This window comes from Littorina saxatilis, linkage group LG5, assembly GCF_037325665.1.
Source record: "Littorina saxatilis isolate snail1 linkage group LG5, US_GU_Lsax_2.0, whole genome shotgun sequence".
NCBI lineage: Eukaryota > Metazoa > Mollusca > Gastropoda > Littorinimorpha > Littorinidae > Littorina > Littorina saxatilis.
Window position 1 is genome coordinate 7928646 of NC_090249.1, and position 12500 is coordinate 7941145.

Genomic DNA, 12500 nt, shown 5'->3' on the forward strand with positions numbered 1-12500 from the left:
TACTTGCCTTGTCTAGATCTGGAACTTTTTCAATTGGATTTTTTCTCTCTATTATCAAAGAAACTACAATGGGAAGCCTTATGTACAGTGTTTGCTATTATACTGGAATAAGTGGGTGCTTTTCTAGATCTAAGCATCGACCGAATTAGATAATGATGTTCCTTGCATTGCATTCTCCTAAATCTGTTATTCTAACCAGTTTGTTTAAGAATATAATTGTTCGTTTTTTAGTTGTTGATAAGCTTACAAGATTTTTTCTTTTTTAAGTAAGTGGTTTCACACGTGCAACATGAGACCCACATGCACTAGACAATGGAAGTTGAGGTCCTCGTTCAATACCACAAATGCCAGTATTATACTTCAGACTCCTTTTGGAGGAATGTGTGGGGTTTGGGTGTTGAACTTGAAGTGGCAGATTGTTTGCACAGGTATGAATGTTCGTACGTTCGTACGTGCACGCATGTATGCAGGCATTTGTTTGTCAAGCAGGAACATGCAACATTTTGTTGACCGTATGTGAGTGCGTGTGTAATAAAACCAACGACAAACAATACAAAAAGCTCCAGCTCTGCTTCTTCACCAGTCACAGACGCATTGCGTTGTTCAGCTTTCCAGAAATATATTAACTCAGTCAGAACCGGCTTCATGAATATTTTATTTCAGGAAAAAGTCAATCGAATCTACACAAAAAAAGGTTATTGCGTTGTTCTGTCTTTGAGACTGTATCACGTAATATTGAGCTACTAGAAGAAATATGTCTGTGGCATAGTTTGACCCAACAGATAGAGAAGTCAACAGAGGTATTCTGCCGTCAGCAGCTTTATTGCTGTTTTGAATTTGATCTTGCATAATTTTATTACATAATTTTGCAACACACAAAGAAATCGTAATTGAATATTTTACGCAAAATTGAATAATTCGCAAACATGTTTGTATGAACAAATATTATTTTAAGAAAATATGAGTGTGAGGATGGACGTATTTTGAGTGAAGTAGCAGAAATTCTTTTTAAGTTCTTTGGCTACATGCACACGTTCTGTTAATTACGTTCTTAGCAGGGAGATCCAGATTAATAATACTGCTGTGACAGGTTGTGGTTTCCATACACACTTTGAATACAGGGAGAAAAAAAACACAGTTAAAAATAAAATGTGCACATAGGATTAAAATATTAAAGTGTACAGAATAAAAGCAACATATTTACAAAAACAAATCTCGTGGTTCTCTTGTCAAACCCACTGTAGTAAGCACAGAATAGGAGAGAAGATTTTGGAGAAGGTGGCTTAACCTACTGAAGTAAATGATCAAGAGGATTCTAAGCATCCAGTGCTAAAGCTCTCAAATCACAAGACAAACACACTTGTTGTGGCTATCCGAACTGTTGATTTAAAAAAAACCATACCCACAAATTGTAAACATCTATTACAAAATTATATATATTGTATGGATCTGTCTTTGTAAAATATACTGTACAGAACTTTTTTTAATAATCTGCACAAATCTCGTGGTTCTCTTGTCAAGTAGTAGGCACAGAATAACCCCTGTGTTTTGTCTTGTAAATTATACTTTACTAAATGTGTACAGTATTCTAAGAAAAGAAAAATTCTTCCTTTTTATCATATCAATTGCCTCCCTTGAATTTTATTTGTAAAATAATTCTGAGAAAAAAAGCTTTCTACTTAAAAGCAGTGCAATCAAGAAAATGGGTACAACCTGTGTGTATACCTTTATTCCTTATTCTTTTTATTTAATTGAGGATGTCACTATGCAGTTTTACTGATTTAAAAAAAATTCGCTTCAAATTATCTCCCTTGAACAAACACTTCTTTTTACAATTAAATTTTGTTTACACGAAGAGGTAGTTTTAAGGGTATATACAAGAAAACAATATTGCAACCTTAGATGTATTTACATTTGGACTAATTCCATTAAAAAAAAATTCAAACTATAAATGATAAATCAAAATAAAACAGATTTTGAGGCTGTGCACAAGCTAATAGGATTAAACACGAAAGTCGTACCCAAGAATCGTCAAATACTTTTGCTAACAGCTATACTTAAACATAAGAAAATATGATCTGCATCTCTTGTTATGAAGATGATGGCACTGGTCCACCGAAGTGCATGCCATATATGCTTTACTGTGCGCTCTCCCTCTCAATGGTCTTTCTCTGGCTGACTCGATTCTGAGGAGATAAAAGAAAACACATTCAGTACAAGCTGTACAAAATAACAACAAAACTAGTATTACTTAAAGTAGCTGCTGGTTTCTGAGTATTTGATTGAAGGCCCAATCCGACTTGTAAGAAGTTTGTCCGACTGTCGCAGATTTGGTCAGGTAATTGCATGGAGTAAAATCATGCCTCAATTTGGTAACATACAAACTGCAATATTCTAAGGCTGTGAGTGTGAGAATACATCGGCGCCACTTTTTAAAAACTTTCTTTTTGTGTGTGCGCATGTTTTAGTGCCAAAAATGAATAGGCCGAGTGCTCTCTCTGCAAAACTTGTGTGAAACTTCAGAGCTCTATCAATGGTTTGAAAGAAAAAACATACTTTTCCATTTTTGACGTTCTTGTTCCCTTCCCTGTGAAATTTACTGTCCGTAGGTTACCGGATTTTGTTAATGTCCGTGAAAACCTCAACTATTCATTGCTGAGTGCCCAGTGATAGCTATCCCCCTCAACGACCTAGCACTGCTGAATCCTGATTCTTCCCATTGTTTGATTCTGTAATGAAATTGTGTAGTTGGTAGTTATGTGAGCTTCTTCTTGGGGGTGGGGGGTGGGGGGTGGGGGGGGGGGGGGGGTGGGGGTTATTTAACCATCAGATCACAAAGTAAGACTTCATTGTAATGTGCAGATATTTGTTCAGGTGCCCACCATTTTCTATGTGAAAACATGTTGCTAACTAACATGAACCCAACCATAAAACGTGATGTAGGTGAGTAGCCCATCTAGAAAAAAGAACCTGTTCTAATTCCGAATTAGAACAGGTTCTTTTTTCTAGATGGGCTACTCACCTACATCACGTTTCATGGTTGGGTTCATGTTAGTTAGAAACATGTTTTCAAATTCTCATCAGGCAATCACGGCTGACACTAAACACAGAACAGGTGGGAAAGACATAATTCAATCTACTCACCTTCCTTCCATTGTGAGACTGGCCATATGAATCTGCTGAAGTAGTTCCTGCACATATTTAATCAAATATTCATCTTAATAACGTGTTCATGCCATCATGTCGTGTTCTGTCACGTGCATGTCATGTCACACTCAGCACGAGTAATTCACTGCAGTTGCTGGCCCGTAGAGTGCGTTCTTTCACAAGCAAACATGCTGATTACATAGCGACTGCTTTAACGCACCTCGAGCTTACATAGCCAAGTCAGTGCTCAAATAGCGATTTTCTCCCGAATTCCTGAGGGTAAAGGGGGACAATCACATTTTCGTTGTGTCTTAAACACACGACACAGCTCCCTCTGCTCTTGGCGTGGGTCCAGAAAGGGGGCTAGCTGCCCTTGGTGGCGTTCCCACTCGCCCTGCAGGAGTCCTCGTGTTTCTCGGGAGAGAAGTGAAAGTCGCTAGAGGGGTGAGCTTCAGCTCACTCTTTGTCTAGGGACGCTTTTGTTACCCTGCTTTTATCCTGCCTTTTTAACCCTGAGCTGTTTGGCTTGTTTTTTCTTGGTGACCGTACCGTACCTTGTAAGTGATGAGCCAAGTTGCTAAACACAAACTGCCAAACACCACCTTTGCTGATAGGCGGGAAACGTTCATCTGGGTAGATAACTACCTTCCAACGGACACCACTGCTCTGAGGGAGCAAGATTGGTCCCTTAATATGGACCAAACAGCAAGCGGTTCTGACCGCGCCCCAGATATTCCCATGGAATCACTGAATGAGACTGACCGGGCCAGCCGGACTGGTCAGTCCCCAAAATCCAAACAGCTTAATAAAGCAATCTCCAATGAGAAAACCAGCATATCTTCTCCTTTCAAGAGAAAGAGATTGCGGGAGGACGACCCTGAGGGGGGGCAGAGCTCTCCGGAATCTCTTCTCTTCCGGGATAGCCCCCCACGCTCTCAGATTACTGATCATTTTGAGGAAGACTTCACCGAAGTCAATCGTAAGAAGCCCAAAAAGAAAAAGAAGCAAAAGGTCCTCTGCGAGGGTCCCCCTCTTCAGGGAAACACAGGTATTTCCCATGCAACATCTGCCCGGGGGGTCGACACCTCCCAACCCCTAACTGAATCACAAGAAAACCAGACAACTCAACAGCCACTACCACCTGCCAATACACACACACACACAAAACAAAGACCCCGAAGAAAACTTCTTTACCAACCCAAGCAACCTCCTCCCTCCTTCTTAGAGTTCCCCGTGGTGGTGCAGGACCTGAAGGAGGGCCCTGCAACATTGCAGGGACTCGGCCTCAGGAGGAAAAAAACTTTTGACCTTGCCATCGGCGAGGTCAAAGAAATACGCATGCTGGCAGCTGGGAGCGTCCTGGTAGGGTGCTCCTCAGCATCACAACAAAACAAGCTATTGAGGCTGGACTCGATCGGCGGCATCAAAGTGAAATGCCACCGTCCGGAGGTAACAACCGAAGGTGTCATTAAACGCATACCCACAATACATTCAGGAACAGACCTGTCTGAGATGGCAGTGGGCGTGCGCGTCCGGATGGAGGATGGGAGTCTTGTAGAAAAGGGCCCCTCCTCGGTTCGATCTTTTCGCCGTCTTCTCCTTAGGGATGGGAAACCGTCTCAGGCGGTCCGTGTCACGTTTACAACGGCAATTCTTCCAGACAGCGTCGTTCTGGAGAGTGAGGTGTACGGCGTCGAACCCTACACTCCTCCAGTGCGGCGCTGTACGAAGTGCCAGAGACTATCGCACCTAAAACAACAATGCAAATCAAAAGTGCAGATCTGCCCCCGATGTGGCTCCAAGGGCCACGACGGAGCGACGTGCACCAAGGCCAAACATTGCGTAAACTGCAAGGGCGAGCATTCCGCCGCTTATCTTGGATGCCCGGAAATGAGACTGAGGCTGCAGGCCAATAAGATCAGGTCGGCAGCATACATACCATATTCTGAGGCCCTGGATCGGGCGCGGCGCGAGCTCGCCAAACAACAAAATAAAACAGCGACTGCCCCAGCGGAAATGAGGGACTCCTTCTGGCGTCCCCCTCCGCAACCGATCCGGCGGACCTCAACCCCCCGGTCCGGGTACTCTTTGGCTGTCCAGAGACCCCCCCTGGGTGGGCAAGTAAATAAAATACAAGAAATCAAAAACAAAATGACCGAACATGACAATACACTCCTTCCAGTTCATGCGGACAGTTCTGCTGCAACCGCGAAGCACCAAACAACTTCGCAAAATCCAAATCCTGGCCCCCAGGCGCCCTGTAAGTCTCAGACGGCTCGGGCAGAGGCGCCGCTTCATGGGACCCCCGGGTTAAAGGCCTCCCTCCTACGCAAAGCCCAGAACAGGAAGGAGGACTCGAAAGAAGAGCAGCTCTTCGAGAGGTTGATGGGGAGAATGGAGGAGGGATTGGCCCAGAGATTCAGAGAATACAAACTTAAAACTGAACAGGAAATAAAGCAGCAGATGAGGGAGGAGCAGGAGAAGGCAGAGCTTGAGCTAGCCGACGCTGCACTAGATAAGCTAAAAACAGGAGAGCAATATGCAAATTTAAATGAACAACAAAGAGGCCTTCAAGGTTTCATCGAGCAGTGCCTCGGCTTCATGGTTAAGGCCAGACAGATGCAGAGTCCTCTCGACCTGATCGACTCCCTCTCAGCTACATACACACAACTCTCCAACACCAAGGTTGAACGCTTCATTCCGGGCGGCGCCACTCTGGCGCTGGGCGCTCTTGCTGGTGCCAAGCAGTTGTCCGTGACGGATATGAAAGCTGTTAAAACCACTTTTTAACCTATTTTAAATCTGCCCTTTAACTTACCTTCTTTGTGCGTGTTAAAATGGCTGAACAAGGTGAAAGCGGTCACGGATTTATCATATTACAGTGGAACTGTCGCTCTATCAACTCTAACTTCTCTCAGCTATATAATTATATATCAAATCACTCTGCTGACATCTTAGTTATCCAGTCAGTCAAGAGAAAACGCTCCCTACTGCCTTCTATAGATGGTTTTGACTTCCCTCCCATAGTAGAGCAAAAGGGCTCAGGGCAACTCATTCAAACAGCTATTTATCTAAAGTCTTCCTTAAATTACAAACCCTTTGCACCTCTCATCCCTAGTTCAGAAAATCTCAGTACATGTGCTGTTGAAATCGAAATAAAAGGACCCAAAAACCTCAACATAGTTAACATATATTACCCCCACGGGTGTAATAAAAAAGGAACTACCGACTGGCTAAAATCCCTGGATCATAGCAGGGCACACTGGTGCGTGATGGGTGATTTTAATAATCACCACCCTCTGTGGGACTCTGCTAACCCTAGATACAAACATGCCAATAGCAACCTTGCTGACGTCATTTTGGAAACTGACTTTTGTATACTAAACGATGGCTCGGCAACCAGACTTCCAGACAGAGCTGACCATTCCCCATCAGCAATCGATCTCTCCCTTTGCTCAAATGCCATAGTCACTGACATCGACTGGAACGTTTTCCCGGACGCCCTCGGCTCCGATCACTTACCCATTGTTCTTACCTTCCGCCACTTCGCCCCTAATCGCAATAACTCGGAGGTCAGAAAAAAATACAATTACAAACAGGCAAATTGGGACAGCTTCCGTGCGGAGCTCGAGGGTGTCAGGGAGGAAACTCTCCTTACGGATGACATCGAAGCCTCTTACAATAACATACGTCAATGTATACTCACTGCTGCCAATAATCACATTCCGCTTAAATCAGTAAATCCTAACTGTAAGGCCAAAAGGAATGAGTGGTGGAATGCAGACTGTGATGAAGCCTTGGCAAACAAGCGATATCACATTAGGACATATCTCAGGCACTGCTCAGACGCTAACTTCACGAATATGAAGTCAGCTGAAATACAATTTAACCAGATCACCGCTGAGGCTAAACTTCAAAACTGGGAAAACTTTGTCCACAAAGAAACTAAAGATTACAAAGACTGTGGCAAAATCTGGAAGAAAATCCGCAGATTTAAATGTAGATACAGAACTAAAGAAAAGCCACTACTATCGGGTGATAAAATGACCACAACTGACTCTGAAAAGGCAAACCTATTAGCAGATACCTTTGCCAAAAATAGTCAATCAAAATCCCTAGATACTGAACGACTCAATTATAGGTTAGATCAGGAGAAGGGTTTCACATACCCCCCAGATGACAACCAGTTGCCTATAAACTGCATGTTTAAGGCAAAAGAAGTCCAAAACGCCATCTCTTCTGTGAAAGACCCAAAAAAATCCACAGGTTTAGACCCAATATCATATCACATGATAAAACATCTACCACCTAACTTTGTTAAGTTGCTCACTCAGTTTTTCAATCTATGCTGGTTAAAGGATACTATCCCCGCAGCGTGGTCAGACTCACAAGTAGTAGCAGTATTGAAGAGCGGAAAACCGGGCAATCTACCTGGCAGTTACCGCCCCATATCACTAACCCCCCACCTCAGCAAGATCTTTGAGCGTGTGGTGAACCAGAGGCTGGAGTTCCACCTCAATAAACACAATATCATTCCTACATGCCAGGCAGGTTTTAGGCAAGGTCGTTCGTGTGCGGACCACATTGTGCACGTCACTGAAAAAATCAAAAAGACCTTGGCACATAGTAATAATTCTCTTCTTGGAACCTTCTTTGATATTAAATCTGCGTACGACAGCGTCTGGCATGCTCGTCTACTCCTAAAACTCGGCAGAATCGGTGTCTCTGGCCACATGTACCAATTCATCAAAAACTTCATCAGCAATCGCAAGATGTCTGTCCGAGTGGGCTCTTCGGTGTCCGAAACCCATGCGCTGGACATGGGGGTTCCCCAGGGCAGTATCATCGCGCCAAACTTATTCAGCATCATGCTCTATGACATTACTTCTGTTAAGGTTGACGGTGCCAGTGTACTTCTGTATGCGGACGACCTCGCCTTAATAGACACTAATAGACCACGCCATAACAGAGTTACCAACACTGTTGACTTATCTTCTTACCAAACTAAAATCGACAACCTCTGTCAATATATGTACACCAACGGCTTCCAACTAGCCTCAAATAAAACAGTCTTTCTTGTTGTCTCCCGTAGACAACTGTACAGGAACTGCAGTATAAAGATAGGTTGTGATATTATCAAACCGAGCTCAGAAGTTAAGTTCCTCGGCGTTATCATCGATACCCGACTTAACTGGACCAGTCATATCGAACATCTGATCAATAAGGCCAACAAGGATCTTTATATCATACGCTACCTGGCGTCCCAATCCTGGGCCAGAGGACGTAAGTGTGTCACAGAGGTAGTGCGGGCATTAATTCGCTCCCGCCTCCTTTACGGGTGCGAAGCTTATTTCGCGACGCGCCCGGCGCTCATGAAAAAACTGGCTATTATAGAGTGCAGGGCGCTCAAAATAGCTCTGGGACTCTCCCAACAAGCGAGTAAGAGTCGAGTCTACAGCGAGTGTGGGTGGCTGCCCCTTGTGGATGAGATAAAACTCCGTTCAGCTCAGTATGCTGTCAGAGCCCACGCGGTAGAGAACTCTGCCTGCGAGGTCCTGACTGACTTTTTTCCTCAGCACCAAAATTATGAGGCCAACACCAAACATAGCACTCAACTCTTGGCCAAAACGCTACCCTTATCCGACACAGTAAACCGCATTCTAGCCGATAGCGGGGTGAAGGTCAGTGAGCTGGCCAGGGTCCCCCCGCCCTCCTACCCGCCTTGGCTTGAGGAAACCCCTACTATCATATACGACAGTGAAGATAATACTACCAAAAAAGATAACCCCGTCTACCTGGCTACTGTTACAAAAGAAACCCTAAACTACAAATTCTCGGAGCATTTAAAAGTCTTTACTGACGGATCCAAATTTGCAGACGGCAGCGTTGGCTGCGCCTTTGTGATCCCAGATCTCAAAATCTCAAGGAAATATACTCTTAATAAAGACATCTCCATATTCTCAGCCGAGCTATTTGCCTTGCTCATGGCATGCACTTTTATAAATGACCTCCCAGTCACACCGCGTGCGGTAGTTTTCTGCTCTGACTCGCGCTCTTCATTACAAGCTCTGCATCGAAACACATCAAATCGGACAGAGCTACAAAGAGAAATCCTCTTTATATGTCACCAGTTAATCTCATCCGGCACATCCGTATCATTTCTCTGGGTCCCCTCTCACGTAGGGGTCCGGGGAAATGAACTGGCGGATGTCGCTGCCAAAGAAGCGGCAGAATCTAGCCCAGCTAACACTAACATCGGCTACTCAGTAACCGAGTTCTACAGTAAAATCCGTAAACTCATTCGAAGTCAGTACGTAACATCTCTGTCCTATCAACCCATTGATATGAACGATCTACACCCCGATCTCCCAACAAACCTCCTCACTATCTTCAGACGCCTCCGTGCCGGCGGCTGCCGCTTCCATATCTTTAACAAGTCCTGCCATTGTGGAGAACCCTATTCATTTCAACACATTTTCGCTCCATGCGCTACAAATAGAATTACCTTTAAAACCTTATATGACCATATGCAGCTCCATGGTCTGAGTCCCCAGGATTATTTGCGCAGTAGCAGTTCTCTAGGCTGGTCACACAGCTTGCTGCTGTGCCGACTGGTCAGGGACTCGGACATGGGGCTGTGGGTATAACTAAGCCCAGATTATCACATCAGCGTGTTTCAGTTTGAGGTCGAGTGGCTCCCGCCATCCCTCCTGATTCCAGCGACTACCCTCTAGACAACATATCCTCACCCAAGGCCCACTAGTCGCCAAACTGTACATATTGTTTTTATTACCACGGCCTTCGTGGCTTACATTTTAATCCTTTTATTTGTAAAAAGTTTTGAGATTTATTGTTCGTGTTCCTCTTACTTGCTCATCTATTTGGTTTTATTGGTGATCCTAAAAGGTTCCACTTTTTAACTCGATTTGAATTAAAAAAAAATCATTTTACAAACCCGTTATTCAAGATATAGAATACAGACTTATAATTCTTACCAAGAAACATCTTAACTACTTTTCATTTTAACAAATTCCACAGAGCATTATCAACTCAACCCCACCCCCTGCCCTCCTCTCCTTATTTTTTGTTTCTTTCTTTCCTCTTTTTGAAAGCGGACAAACACTCAAGTCCTTAATGGCTCAAAACCGTAGGACTTTTAATATTAATTTTAACTAATAACGTGTTAATATCGCTTGTTCTAGCAAATCAGACTTGACAGTTTTCTGAAGGCTTGCACAATTTAAGAGCTTGCCTGTCCCCAATCATTACAATAAGAAACAACATCTAGTATGCAAGTATTTTCAGGGTATGAAGGTTTTAATATAATGTCGGTTCTTCTGGGGGCATGGAGAAACACCTCACACAACAAATTTCAAACAATTGAGGTCACACCATAGGTTTACTCACAAACAAACAACAGCAATACAATAAACAGTCTGCAAACGCCTACATGTTGTCTACACTAGGTATAAAGAAACAAAGAAGCACATGAAGACGGGCTTTGTCAAGTAGACCATTATAGCGAATGAGCAACAGCTGATGATCCAGACCACCAAATTGACATGATTTCCCCTTATTCAGTTTGTGATTGTAGTCATATTGACGATGCATGACTTCAATTTTTCTAAGTAAGTCTCTTGGTGCGTTTACGGATACATTCATTGTCACAATTACGACATGCTAATGTCTAACCTGGGTAAACTTCAATTCATGACTTTTTTTTAACTGGCATAGACATTATGAGCATACCAGAATTATTTTCCTGTTAGACTGTCTTCTTCTTTTTCTTCTTCTGCGTTCGATATGCATGGCTGTCATATCGTTAGGTCAGTGGCTGCCATGAAGTCTGCATAAACCAATTAAATAAATAAGTAAGGAAAAAAAACACCCTTACATCATAATAAATCAGAACCATCAAAACCACACCCCCCCCCCCCACCCATCCAACAAAACCTGCATACAAAAAACACTTCAAAATAAAAAAATGAAAACATTTAATTCCACTTCAAAAATATAAAAGTTGTTATGTTTTATTTTCATTATCTCTTTACACACACAAAAATTGCTGTGCAAATCTTTTTAAAAACATCAATGCCCGAGACACCAGTAACCTGTTTATGTTGTTGACCTTGTAGCTTTTCAGTTTAAGAGGCTGTTTAAAAACCCGTTTCCCTGGAATCTGCACTATGATAACCATGAATAATACCGTAGGGAAAATATTACATCACCAAGACCTAAGAAATAACACCAACCGACACTCCTCACCCTTATTTCACCCACTATGCCAACCCAAAGACTGGAAAATAATCATCAAATACAGAATGAACAAAAATGCTTGATTTCATTTCTTCAATGATAAGTTGAAAATCTTCATTCTTCATAATAATGTTATTGGCATAATGTGTAATTGCCACAATTTACAGAGTTTTATGAAAAAATGGTGCGATAAAAACCAAAGGGAAAACATTTGTTCATATACTGATACCTTATTTACCTTGTGGCTTGTGTGCCCCAGGTTTAGGAGCTGCTCAAACGTCCATTGCTCCTCAGTCTGCAAGAAATTAAGCGATGGCCTGAAGGAGAATGGGAAAAAAATCCTTTGTCAGCACCCTGTGTATGTGTGTGGGTGGGTGTTTTAGATAAATAGGCAGGGTGGGGGGGGGTGTGGGTGTGTGCAATAGGTACCACGCCTAATGCAGTCTGCAAAACAAGTGCAACACTTCTACAGAGCTTTTATGATACAAAGCTTCAAATAAGAAACACATTACAATCAAATGAAAACTAAGCCTGTCATTGCAAAATAAGAAGGAGTATACAACAATCCAGTGGCAGGTAAAATATTGTTCCTTCAGAAAGATGGCTCTGACAGCAGAAACAATTTAACTTGAAGTTTGAGTCAAAAATTATTTGTCTACATTAGCGAACGTAGGCTACTTGCAGTTATACCCCTCACACATGAAATATTCACAGATTGAATAACAGTTTGTTCCCAATGTTGCTTCTGTGTATCGGTTAGATCCATCTCGGTTAGATCCATCTGCAGAGTACGGATTGTCATCCGTTTAAAAAGGAAAAACAATCAGAACTTGTCATCAGTGATCAACCTACCTTGCAAGAGTGGGGTGAAACACTCACTTCCTGCCAACATGTCTGCAAAAAAAAAAAGGAAACAATGCCAATGAAAGCTTAAAATGATTCTTGTGTTCAATATATGTGTACACGTGCTTCATTTCTGGGGTGAAAGTGTAAAATATATCGATGGATTGATAGAACAATATAGCCTCAAGTTCACCGCACCAAAAAATACTTATCAATCAACATTGTCATCACTCGATCAGCTATTCCATCTCTTT

General features: G+C 42.8%; 1 protein-coding gene and 1 long non-coding RNA gene across 3 annotated transcripts in view; both read right to left on the minus strand.

The window, feature by feature from the left end:
* Positions 1-12500, minus strand: part of LOC138966211 (putative cystathionine gamma-lyase 2) — a 48882-nt gene that overhangs the window by 16819 nt on the left and 19563 nt on the right. The window lies entirely within an intron of this gene.
* Positions 10343-12500, minus strand: part of LOC138966213 (uncharacterized) — a 2799-nt gene continuing 641 nt past the window's right edge. Inside the window, exons 2-4 of the long non-coding RNA XR_011455641.1 lie at positions 12256-12297; positions 11642-11720; positions 10343-10993 (exon numbers count right to left, since the gene is read on the minus strand). This is a non-coding gene — a long non-coding RNA (uncharacterized lncRNA). The remainder of the gene's footprint in view (positions 10994-11641; positions 11721-12255; positions 12298-12500) is intronic.